This window comes from Ictalurus furcatus, chromosome 14, assembly GCF_023375685.1.
Source record: "Ictalurus furcatus strain D&B chromosome 14, Billie_1.0, whole genome shotgun sequence".
NCBI lineage: Eukaryota > Metazoa > Chordata > Actinopteri > Siluriformes > Ictaluridae > Ictalurus > Ictalurus furcatus.
The window spans coordinates 16,267,389-16,277,873 of NC_071268.1; positions in this window are offsets into that span (position 1 = coordinate 16,267,389).

Below are 10,485 nucleotides of genomic sequence, written 5' to 3' on the forward strand. Positions count from 1 at the left end.
TGATTTTGTTACTCTGCTTACATGCACCACAGTTATTAATTTTTTTTTTATTAACACAACACATGACTGTCACTATTTGGAATTTAGAGGCAGATGCAAATGCAGAATCTCAGTGAAACATTTAATAAAGAATAAAAAAAACACAACACAAGATATACACGGATCAAAGATAAGCATAACGTGATACATTAGATTATGTGGAGTGTCTACGATACTAGTCTCTGTATATAAGCTTTTACAATAAGATGTATAATGTATTGGAACTAGCACATTAATATAAATCTATAATATATAGCATAAATAAGTTACAGCTGGAACTACTGTTAGAACTGCTGTTTATTTTTTTGTACCATTCATCCATTCTGAGGTGTGAAAGAAATGCCAATGACAAAACTATTAAGAGAGCTTTGTCATTGAAGTCTTAACACTTTAAAGTCTCATTATTGTAATTATTCAGTTATTCCTCTTAAAGCATATAATTCAGAAATTACTCAGTAGTACTCAGTATTGATCATTATCATTACATTTACAGCATTTGGCAGATGCCCTTATCCAGGGCAACTTACATTTATCTCATTTATACAACAGCATTTGAGGATTGAAGGCCCAGCAGATACAGTTTAGTGGTGCTGGGATTTGAACTCAAAATCTTCTGATTAATAGTCCAACAACTTAACTATTAAGCTACCACTGCCACGGATATCTGTATTACTCACACTGATTCAGTATATACGGTGAAAGAGTTGCACTTGGTCCTGGGAGATTAAGGGGTTAACCAGCTTTTACTTTTAAATTGAACTTAATTAAAATTTCCACAAGATCTCTGGTTACTGTCATATTTCATGAATCGCTTATAGTGTACATTAACAAGTTCTGAACATTATTACTTTTCTTGGACTTGGAGAGTATTGATGTAGGATTAATGTAGGAACTCAGTATAGTCATCATCACACTTCTGCACTGAATCATTTCTTTGGACTATTAAAAGTTAAATAAAGTGAAAATGCATTATTCAGTACTAGATATTGCCACACTTTCACAAAATCCTGCCACACCTTACTAAAATAAGTTCAATTTCGCTGCAGAATGATGTTTTCAAATCTTTCTTCCCTGCAGTAGCTCTCCTGTGCACTGAAGCCTGAGGCAGTGGGATCCCCAGTAGATTAGCCATTCGCTAATAAAGCTGCCTGCCTTTGTATTACTGAGGAGGCCGCCTGTGTTTTAATCAATGAGCTCTTAGCACCCACTGTAAGACTGAGTACTATCTGAAGGAGCCAGTCATGGAGTGAGGGGACCTGAACACGAGAGAGGATGCAAGTACATGTAAGAGTCAAGACTACACTCATAGAAAACGGTTCCATGGGGGCTTTTAAAGGATTCTAGCTTTCTAAAGAGGATATTTGAACCTTTTATGAAAGGGAAATCCTTAGTGTAGGGTTCTAGATATTACCTTCCAGAAGGACAAACACAAGAAAAACCTTTAGGGTGTTAGACAGAAACTATTTTATTGACTAATTGTGGTTTTCCCCCCTAAAGTATTTATTTATTAGTAGACATCACCAACTCTTAAAAGAACATCATTTAGATGTAATTTCATTCAGATGCTCTTTGAGAACCTTGGAAAAAAAAAGCATTAATTTTAGACAATTTAAATTACTGTCTCCTTCCCTATCTATCATGTGCTCAACTCTAAACAGCTCACCTCACTAGATCATGTAATTTAATTGTTGATGATTCCCATTGTTGGCTGTGACATTTAATGCGCTCTCTTTCTCTTTACTAAAGGACAAATGAGTTCTAATTTGACTAGGTTTTGAAGAGGTTCATAGTTAGAGGGAAAATGAAAAAGGACCACCAGAAGAGTTTTAATCCTACCCTGAATTTAAAATGAAACAGAGCTCAGTTTTTAATATTCTAAATTGATTACATTGGGTGAATCTTTTCTATCTTTTGCTGGGGAAGAAAGAGAACGACTTCTGGGGGGGGGGGGGGGAGTGCAGCACTTCCTGTGTCAGTAAGCTGTGTTTGTGCTGGGGTGTGAGAGAGCAGGGGAAGGCGTGGGAAAGTCCGCCTGCTGCACAAGACACATTCACAAGGTCATCAACACACTCTTCTTCTAGCCATGTCTGTTAGGGCCAACTGCAGTGTCATGCTGCGAAAAACAGAAGCCATGATTCTAGGATTAGATTCAGACCAGATTCATCACACACCAGACCTACACGAGGGTTACTCTAGTGATGACTTGCAAGGTGACAGTTTAATAATGGTAATAGAATTTATATTGTTTTATCTGGATTTGACATTGATGGGGACTGACTAAATTCCCTGTGGCATTACTTTTCAAAGTGCCAATCAAAGTTATTTGTTCTGGCAATTTTAAATATTCTGCCTTTAATTCCCAGATTCTCAAAAAGTAAAACCTTATGCAGTATGGGATCAAGGGAACATAAGACAGCATATCAAATGAAGCTTAGCTGTAAATAGGAACTAAAACAAAACAAATGGAACGTGCGTTCATCCATCATCATGTCACTGTACAGAGCCACGTGTGGTTTGGCTACTGTAGCCTCCCACAAAGTTGCGTGAAAGTCTGCTTGTTTTCCCACCCTAGGGACTGAAAAGGATTTTTGTTGAGAATCACATGGGGAATCACATGAACTTCTCTACAAACATATGGCACATGAACATCAGTGAAGGGGGTCCTAAGTGGACAAAGGTCTTTTTAGCTTTCTCACGTTCCCCACCCTCATAAGTATAGGTACAAGGCTGTAAGACAGTGTTGTTTGATTGCAGTGGTGGATATTTGTTTGTCCTTTGTTTTATATTGTGATTATACTTTTTCCCCTAATGTCAATCAATGCCCCTGCGTGTGGAATTCGCTGTGAAATAGCTCTGTCTGACACATCACATACAAACAGATTGGGTAGATTTGGTGTTGTCCACCGTGCTCTTCACTGAACATGGCTGATTCTTCAACCTCTAAGACATCTCCTTGGCTTCCCTTCAGAGGACTCTTGTTAATATTCAATGAGAACTAGCTGCCACAGGGAGAGAATAAGCCAAGTCATGCATAAACATACACAGGGATTTAATTATATTCCTTGGTGAGAGCAATTGAAATTGCCATATGCATGATGTGAGGGAGCAAAGGGGAAATTAGATTTTGGAAGCACCTGGAAGTTAATGCTTTAGACACACCACAGGGGGATTTGTTGGGCATTAGGATTAGGACGTTTTAGTTACCAGAATTCACAAATACTGTATGAGGGATGTTAAGGTCAACAACTTTGGGCAGTGTCAAGAAAATGAAGTACTTTAAACAGAAAATATCATATTTGAACATCATACAGGTTAAATAAAGGAGAGAAAAGGTGTGATAAAAAAAGCAGTTCTGCTCAGTTTGTGAGTGTGAGTGGCAGGCAAGGTCAGAATATGTGGTGACTGGTGAAGCATAACAGCAACAGGGATTTAGTATTCCACACAGATGGAAGCTACCTATCTGAACTCAGAAATCCAGCACTGTAAATAGCAACTAAATTAGCTGTGCCTGAGAGCATAGACTGGCCACTCTCCTTGCATAAAAATCATACCAAGAAGTATTTTATTTCATTCTGGTATGGTGTGCAAGCTGTCAGGAATATCAAGTAAACTGAAGGCTCTTCTACATCCTCTACACCATACACACATGCACACACTAGCCTCATTTTCACCCAACAGGACCCTCGTTCCTAATTCTCATTCTTTGTTCCTTATCTCTATTAGATGAGGAGCCTAATCTTTACTTCAAACTTCTACTAAAAAAGTTGTGATTACTATCAAGATGAAGCATTGTTCTTTGTTTCATACCACAGTTCTACTTTTCTCCACCGAGTTATTTTTGTTCCTCTCTGCCAAATTCTATTGCTTGGTCTATCAGTCTGGATGATGAAGCTGCATAGAAATTGAGGCTAATGTATAAGTGCAAGTGAAAAGACATTCATTATTTCAGTTCCTACTTTGAAGATTAAAGCACAAATAACAACATTTCTATCTTTAAAAAAAACAAAAAAACAAAAAAACAATGTTCCTACAAAAGGCAGAAACAGAAAATCTTGACATTGTGCAATGCAATCCATTTAGTTCATTGTCATGGTTACTGTTCAGTACTTGTGCAAATGGTCTTATTATGTTGGAGTATGCCAGTGTGTCTGTGTACTTCCGTATCCACATGCACACATCCGTACACTTCATTTATACCTTTTACTTCGGTGGTTTGACTTTCAGCTCTTACGAGCGTTTATCAGCACAGGCTCTCGAAGCGTAACAGTTGTAATGAACCTATTAGGCATGAAATTGAGTTTTGTGATCTAGAGAGGGAGGGAAAAGAGAGTGTATACACTCTTCATGTTCTCCACATTTTGATCACAAAACCTAATTAAACTGTTAGAGATTTGTCTTAACAGAGGCAGAATTATGCATCAAGTTTTATCAAGATTACAACAGCTTGCTTTAATGTAGTGGGTCTTTCAAATAATTCATCACTTGCATTAAATTTAGTTTAGTAAAGGAGTGTGTAAAGGAGTGTGTGTGTATATATATATATATATATATACACACACACACACTCCTTTACTTAAACTGGAAACTAAATTCAATGCAAGTGATGAATTATTTGAAAGACACAGCTCACATATAGATCTTGGATGTTGTCCAATGTATTCGAATATGAATTTTTGTTTATTTCACTTATATACATATCACACAATCCACAGAAAATATGAGTTTTATTTAACGTGATGTATATAATTTCAATAAAAGAAATAAATGTTCAAATAATTTTTGTCTTCCAAGTCCAATAACGTATGAGACTACAGCGAAGATGATCAAAGCTGGATAATGTGAACAGTTTTGGCTTTTTTGCTGCATCTCCCGCCTACCTGCTATGGTTTATTGAGCTCTGTGATGCGGTCAGCATGCCCCCTGCAGAAGCACAGGCTCTCTCCATGCCGTCTTCTCTGCCATCTGACTCCCTACACTGATATGTGTATACACACACACACACACACACACACACACACACTAACCTCCATCTGCCCACTCCCACACTGCTTCACCAGCTCAGCGTCGTGGGAGCAGCTTCAGAGAGGTGTTCGCAGCTCACTCCTGCACCATCTTTAACACCTGTGTCTCTCTGTGTGTTGTTGGTGCATGGAGGGAAGTGTGGTGGATTTTGGGCTTTTGGTTTTTTGAAAATTCAACACAGATGGGCTGTGATAAATTAGAATGTATGACATTGGCTGAAAAGTGAACTTACTTCACCCCCTCTTTACCACTATTTTTTCAATTGCAAAGATATTATAGATATCATGCTGCCATTTTGCCTCAAATTGTAAGAGCGGTATGAGATAGCTAACAGGTGTGAGAAATACACTGGAATGGAAAGTGGGTGAAAATACTGAAAGAGATCTACAAAATTAGCCATGTGCACTCTCCTCAATTCTGCATATGACTCACATGAGAAAGAGAGTAAGGAGGAGATAAAGGAGGGGGAGGGGGAGGGGGGCACCTCTTCACTAAAGTGCTGATTGCACACAGTCATTAATCAATGCTCTAATCAGGACTGAATTCTCTGTGAATTATCTGTGAAATTCACATTTGAGTACTTGAAGATTTTTCGGTCTCTGCGAAGTAAATGTTGCTGGAGGAAGCTGAGACTCTTCTCTTTTGAAGTAGAGGCAAGAGTATTTTTAGGCATGACACACATACAGTAGCAAAGAAGGCTGGATGGAAAGGCAAGAAGCACTTGGTGAGAAAGAGATAGAGAGAGTGAGTGAGAGAGAGAGAGAGAGAGAGAGAGAGAGAGGGAGAGAGCATCAAGTAATCCAGATTTCGAACTGTGAATTGCAGATTGTGGAGATCTGTATATGGCCCAGATTTTTCTTTTTTTGGCTCCTTGTGCGGAAGAACACCTCCAGTTTGTTGACGTCATGCCTGATGGGGGATGATTGAAGGACATGTTTCACACTTCCTCTGCTTCTCTTTTTCCATGACCAGTTTGCCTGGAATACTACTCTCATTTAACATTGATGTCTACAGAGACTGAGACTAAACAGTGTTTAATGGCTTAATTAAGTGGTTATTTCATACTTATATTATCTCCCCGTGGAAGAAGGATCTAGTATAAACAATATAGCATACATAAAGTCCAGTTATTATGATCCAGACCGCTTATCATTACATAAGTAATCATATGCCAGTGTGTGTTGGACAGGTCTGTTTAGACATGCCCTCATCCATTGACTACTCCCATCATGGATCAGCTGAGGGTTGACAAGCACACTATCAGCCAAATGACTTTATAATTGCGCCTTTCCAGGTGGTACACCTTTTTAACCAAAGTAAACATCAGAAAAGAAGGTCACAGAAACATGGAATGAACTTTTGTGAAGACATTGACCTGTATAGACTGTACACTTAGGTGATGGATGACAGCAGGGTCTCTTCAGTAGAGAATGAATTGATCTGATAGGTGCACCTTATGGTTCAGAAAAACAGATTATACCAATAATTATACATTTCTGCCCTAAGTAACGTTCAGTTGGAAGAGCATTTCTTGATTTCCAGGTGAACAAACAGAACCATAGTTTGAATGGGTGATCACTGTTCAATTTACAAGGCTATTTTTTTTTTAAAGGACATAGACATTTTTCCTTACCAGTAGTTATGTTTTGTGCATATGGAATGCAGCCAACTGGACTGGCTGGGTGCCATATGCACAGATCCAGTAAGATTCTCTGAATCCTGACTGAGGAACACAAGATGACTGGGAGTTATCAAGCCTAAATAAGGGCTGACACTTCAAGCAAAAATCCCTGGACACAGTTTATCTAGTATCAAAGTGAAAAGCACTTTGATCCTGTATTTCACTTCAGCGTGAGCTTGGACAGGTTCTGATAAACCCTTTTGTATGACATTTCTATGAGGTCAGCATGATGTATTTCTCCTAAACACACACATTGACAGACAATGCTTGCCATGCTGGTAGGAGGCAATGTGGTGTAGTGTAGGCCTTAGTGGGGAAGGTGCTGGTGCTGTGATTAATACTGTGCTGCCCTTCACTGTTCAAGAGCGTCAGGGCGCCATTAGTATTCTGAACATGGAGGCCAGGAGTGTTTGTGATGTGAAGCAGACGGCAACAGCAGAGCCTATGTTTATTCTGGCTGCTACTCCAAGACATACATTACAAACCTGTAGTGTGTATGTTTGCCCACAAAGGGTTTATAAATAACCTAACAAGTACGTAGAATTTGTCATTCTCCTTCACTAGACATAGACTTGAGTTTCAGGGGATGCACTGTAGTAAGAAACCTTAATCCTTCACATGTGGGCTTAATAATTAATTAATAATAATATTACAACAGTTTTTACACTCTTATTCACATTGATGAAAATGTTGCAGGATATTCTGTTGTTGCCTTCTATATAACAAGTGTAGATTTGTTCTGCATTTGTTATGCATGACTGTGGACTTGCTGCCGTCCCTGTCAGAGCCAGTTTTCTAAAGGCAAGGTTCTCCATGGTCTGTGGCAGCATCTCAGTGTGAAATAACTGCACATAGCCCAGTGATTCATTCTGCCAGAAGCTTTGGATGTAGCCCATAAAATGATGTAGAGGGTGCCCCATCAATCTGCAAATACGTACATTCACTGAGGCTATCTGCAAGATACACTCAACTCATGGGTGTGGGTATATAAACTCACTGCCTTGCTGTGTTTATGGCCTTTGTGGAAATAGTTTATGTGAAACAGGATGATGTGTAGTTCACTTGATGTGTAGCTCATGTGTACTCATGCAGCAATTAACACTGCATAATATCAGACACACACACGTTTCAGCAGAAGCAGTAAGAAGGAAGGCATAATCTCAGACTTATTGGAGACTGAAAACATATTCAAATCCCTTTTACATAAATTCCCTGAACATAAAATCCTTCATCCTTGATATTAACAACAGTATATATAGGGGTATAAACATGAGGTAACACATAGGCCAAATTCCCTTAGTCATTCATAACAATGGGTAAGACCAAGGAATATAGCTGTGATGTGTGCCAAAAGGTTGTTGAGCTTCACAAAATGAGAAGTGGCTATAAGAAAATAGCACAAGCATTGAAAATGCTCTTTTCCACCATCAGGGCAATAATTAAGAAGCTCCAGTCAACTGGAAATGTTATGAATCAACCTGGAATTGGACGTTTGTCTATATTGTCTCAACGCTCTGTGATGAGGATGGGTCGAGTGGCCAAAAAATCTCTAAGGATCACAGCTGGAGAATTATAGAAGTTATTTGCATCTTGGGGTCAGAAAGTCTCCAAAACTACAATCCAAAGTCATTGACATCACCACAAGTTTTTTGGAAGGATTTCAAGAAAAAAGCCTCTCCTTTCATCCAAAAACAAACTCAAGCCTCTTAGTTTGCCAGACACTACTGGAACTTCAAATGGGATCGGGTTCTATGGTCAGATGAAAACAAAATAGAGCTTTTTGGCAATAAACACCAGAGGTGGTTTTGGCGCACATAGAGAGGTAGCCATATGGAAACGTACCTCATGCCCATGGTTAAAAATGGTGGTGGCTCTTTAATGTTTTGGGGCTGTTTCTCTGTCAGAGGAAAACAGACATCATGGACTCTTAAAATGGGCCGTGTCCTGCTGATCTTTGTCCTGATCTTCCAGCAGGACAATGATCCAAAACATACATCAAAATCAACACAAAAATGGTTTACTGAAACAAAATCACGTCCTGCCATGGCCATACCAGTCCCCTGAGTTGAAACCCATAGAAAACCTGTGGGGTGAACTGAAGAGGAGAGTCCACCAGCGTGGACCTTGAAATGTGAAGGATCTGGAGAGATTCTGTGTGGAGGAATGGTCTCAGATCCCTTGCCATGTATTCTCCAACCTCATCAGGCATTAAAGGAGAAGACTCACAGCTATTATCTTGGTAAAGGAAGGTAGCACAAAGTATTAACTAAAAGGGTACCAATAATTGTTGCACACCTATATTTAACAAAGATATTTTTTGATAATTTTTTGATGATTTGATTCCTGCGATGGATTGGCACTGTCCAGGGTGTACCCCGCCTTGTGCCCGATGCTCCCTGGGATAGGCTCCAGGTTCCCCGTGACCCTGAAAAGGATAAGCGGTATAGAAGATGTATGGATGGATGGATTTTTTGATAAACCTGTTTGGTTTGCAATTGTTTGGTATCCATGAGAGCAGAGTATTTTTGTGAATTGTTTCAACAAAAGATCAAAATGATAAACAATAAAGACAATTTTTCACAGCCTTCTTTGGTCATATTTACCAAGGATGCCAATATTAGTTGAGGGCACTGTATATACACTGCATATAGTATGTCTTCTGTGAAGTATACTATGCCAAAAGAATGTAGACACCTGACCACAACACCCACATGTGCTTCTTTGAACATCCCATTCCATATTTAGTCCCCTGATTGTTATAACATCCTCCACTCTTCTGGAAACACTTTTCACTAGATTTTGGAGCATGGCTATGAAGATTTTTGCCCATTCGCCCAAAAAGACCATTAGTGAGGTCAGGCGCTGATGTCAGGTGAGCAAGCCTGGGGGGCAGTCAGCGTTTCAATTCATCTCAATGGTGTTCAGTGGGATTGAAGTCATGGCTCTGTGCAGGCCAATCGAGGCCAATTCTTTTACACCAAACTTGGCAAATCATGTCTTCATAGATCTAACATTATGCACAGGGGCATTGGCATACTGGAACATGTTTGGGCCCCTTAGTTCCACCGAAGGGAATTATTAATTCTACAGCACACAAAGACACACATACAGTTGTATGCTTCCAAGTTTGTGGCAACATTTTGGGGAAGAACCACATATGGGTGTGATGGTCAGGTGTCCACAAACATTTGGCCATATAGGTTATGTACATTTTAAGGACACTGGAAAAACAAAGTTCATAAAATGTCTTTTGGCATGGTGGGTTCTTTATGGTGTATGTTTTCATTTAAAGCAGTCATAAAATGCAACGTAAACACAGAATGGAAAGATTTCATTTCCTCCTGACTGCACTTATATTATTTTCATCTGCAGCAGTCAGCAGATATTTTCATTGACTTATGTGTTACTACAGCTATTTAATACTATTCCCTAAACCTATGCCTCTACCCTAAACTAAACCTTAACCTCGGTAACCAAAAGGAAATCTCTGGGCTTAGCTTTTAAAATAAACACTGCATTTTTTATTTTTAAATAAAAGTACCTCATGGGGATGAGCCAGTTGTCTCCTCAAGGTCAAAACTGTCCCATATTCCTATCAGTATTCCATATTCAGCTTGTTGCAGTGATCTTTCTGTCTCCTGTTTGTGTTCTCATTAGCTCTGAGCTTGCTTGGGAACAGCAGTCTATGCCTATAGCCAATTGCCGTCAAGATGGCGGCCCTATGATGTATGTCTCTATTGCAC